Here is a 4,212-nt window from a genome sequence, read left to right as displayed (position 1 = left end):
TCTCCCTCACCATTCCTCCTTCTTTTTTGTGTTTATTACTCTTTTGCAAATCTCAAATCTTTGGGGCTTACATGACCTAATTGTGCTGTAAAATACTTACTAAAACTAGAAAATATGACAGGGAGGCAAAAAGCAAGAAAGCGACGCAGACCAAAGTGGTGCAGCTGATTAAAAATCTCGGTCAACTTATGAAAGGTCATGTCTAATGTTAGGTTTAGAAAAACGAGTTTTATGACATTTGTACCGCAAAATAGGTCATATAAAGGCTGCAGATATGAGGTTTGGATGGAAAGTTACAAAGATAAGAAGGAGGGGAATGAAAGAGGAAAGATGTTTGATAGGATAGAAGAAACAAACTGCACCAGTGAACCCACCAATCGTTGGCGAAAGTTCATGTTTCAATCAATTTATGATCCCGGCTGAATGCCGAGGGTTCAGATTTCGAAATAAGACTTGTATATTTTTGTTTCATATTTTTTCTAATTGATTGTAAACGTTTAAATCCACAAAGACACATTTGTGAGGCAGCGTGGTGGAATCAGGCTCTCGTCAAAATAATCAAAGGGAAAATAATTGCATTTTCCCGAAGGTTTGTGAATTTTTATCAATTTGTGGGGTTTTTTTTGGCTTAACACCTTTCATGCCCATTAAAAAACTCATTTCAGTGTGGATTTTTCGAAAAACCTAGATTAAAATTTACAGAAGATGTAAATTTTCAGTTACCACGGACTCTTAAGCTAAAGAAATAACTAATCTTTAGTGGCTATTTTCTCACTAATTTTACATCCGAAAACAAGTGACCCCCACCTTACTCTTTCGCAAATATTTCGACTTGTATTCAAGATAAATGGATATTTTTTCAACGAAATAAAGAGAAGTGAACACGCTTTAAGATGATACCAATAATTCTACATGCCCAAAAATTGACGAGAGCCTGATTCCACCACGCTGCCTCACATTTAAGAAAAGTTGAGAGGCGAGCTGCTTGAGCTCCCACCAGTCAGGCGCGGGTGAGACTGATCCCGAAACATGGAAAAACGCGATGTGTATCTTGCAGGGCCCAAACACTTAGGCAATTATCCCAGCTGCGATATAAACGAATGCTTGTCAACTTTATAATATAACCAGCTCCCACTTCTGTCCCCATTAAGAGGCAAACATTTATATACCACCCACATTATGTATTTCCAAGCGGAGTATACATTTATTACCATGGAGATTTACCTACCCCCCACCCCATCCACAAACCAAAATGACTAAAGTCATCGTCCACTGGTGTTGCTATATTTCCCAGGTTGGCAAACACTGATATAGACGATGTACGATGTATGATATATATATATATATATATATATATATATATATCAAGTGGGAAGTACTTTGCCTGTGTACTGTGTTCTAGCCCCTGATGCTCCATGCAGGCAGTAATGGTAATAAAGTGTGAGAGACAGCGTGGTGAAATCAGGCTCTCGTCAAAATAATCAAAGTGAATAAACTTGAATTTTTGTTTTTTGGCTCAATGCCTTTCACCCCCATTAAAGAACTCTTTTCAGTGTGGTTTTTCAGAAAAAAAAACGTGGATTAAAGGCACAAAAAATGTAAATTTTCAGTTACCACGGACTATTAAGCTAAGGAAATAACAAATCTTTGGCTGCCATTTTCTGAATAATTTTACCTCTGAAAACAGGTGAGCCCCACCTCCTTCTTTTGCAAATATCTCGACTTGTATTCAAGATAAATGGATTTTTTTTTCATCCAAATAAAGACAAGAGTGCAAGCTTTAAGATGATACCAATAACTCTACATGCCCAAAAATTGACGAGAGCCTGATTCCACAACGCTGCCTCACAAATAGTCATGTAAAGTCGAGCTTTCCAACCCGAGCGATTTGGTAACTTCGGTTGATGGTTCGAGGATCACCTGGGTTGTGACAGGGATTAATCATAATTATTTAATTCCTCTCTAGAATATACTTGTAGGCAGGAGGTATGAAAAAGTAAGCCATATAAAGGTGCCAAAAGTGAGCATGGTTATAAAAAGGTTGACAAACACTGATGTCAATGATCCTCTCTCACACCAATGTTGGGCACAACTTCCTCTCGATGGGCTCTCATTCAGAGTCTTTTTTACTTTTTCATTATGGAAACTCGACGTGACAAATGGATGTTTTATATGATCTGATTTGGACCAATTGCTTAAAACGCTGAATAAACATATTTACTTGCTTATTTCCTTTCTCTCATAATCCATACACACCAAACATTCTTACGTATGACGGCATCGCTTTTCTTCGAACAAACCGTCCTCATTCAATGGACACACCCACCCAACAATAAACAACAACAAAAAGCAAGAAAATATACAAAAAATAAACAAACAAAACAAAACAAATAAACAACAAACAAACAAACAAACAAACAAAACAAACAAACAAACAAACAAACAAACATACATACATACATACATACAAAATTGCAAACATGCAAAAAAAATGAAACAAAAACAAAACAATGTGAGATCTCCGAATTCAACGTCGGACTCAGATGGGGCCGAGCTCAGTGGGCAGAGTTTTGAGCTCTCCCAACCCAGCCCCAGCCATCCAAAGTTCGAAAACGCCTCGCATATCGAACCCTTTACAGATTTTGATGAGTTTCAGTCTTGTCGCTTACAGATGATAATGAGTTTGAGTACATATCTTACAGGAGATGCTCCTGAGTTTGAGTCTTGTACTTTACAGATACAAACTAATGAGTTTGAGTCTGATATCTTTCGGATATTAAGGGGTGATGTACATAATACAAGGGATTTGAGTGTTAAACTACTATACCTCACAGGTGTTAAGAGGGCAGGCTACTTTTAGAGCTAACTTTTCTCCATGTTGAGAAAATTAGCCTGAAACAAGCATTCTTTTATACCTTGGGTCATGCTGATAAATATTTTAACTTAATGTTTTGAGAAAACCTTCACGTTGCCAAGGAAACAGCGGCCATATTGGATTTTTTAACCTTTTATGGTGGGTGGTGCATGTTTCTAATCATTTTCTGTTATTTGACATGGTAAGTCCATTTTGGTTTCGCAATAATCATATGGACATACTACTATAATGTCAATTCACTGACCAAAAATACTTCATCTATATACTTTTTTAAAGCGCTATTGTATCTCCAAACTCAGAAGACCCAAAATATGTTAGAAGTAGGGTAAGTAAAGCCTACATAAAATGTAAAATAAAGATGTAGCTAAAGTTTAATGGGTCAGTGAATTGTATAATAATAATATGTTAAAATGCATCCATGCCAAATTTGAAGACAGTATCTTGAAAAACAAACAAAAGAATTTAGAAAAATAGAGAGAGGTTTTTCACTTGCTTAGAATGTCAAATAACAAAGCATTCTTGGACGTTTCTATTCTATTTTGGCTCGTTGCCAGGGAGACAGGATGGTTTTACGGCAGTAGTTTTGATACTAAGGACTTTACATTTCATCTTACAATTACGAGGAATGAGAAGAAGATTAATTTACTGACAGAATAATTTATGTATTCTTTCAAAATTGATGTCTGAGCCTAAAACTGGTCCATAAAACCCCATCTGCCCCTTTAATGAATGTGTATGTTATATATTACAGATGTTAATGAGTCTCAGTCTTATACCTTACATTATGTTTACGAGTTTCAGTCTTCTTCCTTATAAATGTGGATGAGTTTCCTTCTCGTCTGTTACATCAGTGGATACGTTTCATTCTCATCTGTTACATTCATTATGTGGATGAGCTTCATTCTCGTCTGTTACATCAGTGGATACGTTTCATTTTCGTCTGTTACATCTGTGAATGAGTTTCAATCTTATCCCTAACAATTGTGGAATACAATTGTTATTGAGTTTCAACCTCATTCCTTGTAGTTGAGGATGAATATCAGTATCGTCTCTCAAAGTTGTAAACGAGTTTCAGTCTTGGCCCTTACAGTTATTGATGAGCTTTAGAGCATCCCGTGCCAAAGTGCCGAGGTCCAGGAGAAATATTCCCAGGAAAGTGGTGACAACCATGGCCACACCTAGATAGCCCACGGCGTGGGCAGACGGCCGGTCATCCTCGGCACTCTCGTAACGACGTCGTGTGGCGGACACGTCACGCTTGTCTACGTACAGCTCCTGGGAAAGGCGGGGAAACAGTGGGTGAAGGGGGGGAGGGAGGATGGGGGTTGGGGTTGGAG

This window comes from Aplysia californica, unplaced genomic scaffold (assembly GCF_000002075.1).
Source record: "Aplysia californica isolate F4 #8 unplaced genomic scaffold, AplCal3.0 scaffold00094, whole genome shotgun sequence".
NCBI classification, from domain to species: domain Eukaryota; kingdom Metazoa; phylum Mollusca; class Gastropoda; order Aplysiida; family Aplysiidae; genus Aplysia; species Aplysia californica.
This window is presented reverse-complemented; position numbering follows the sequence as displayed.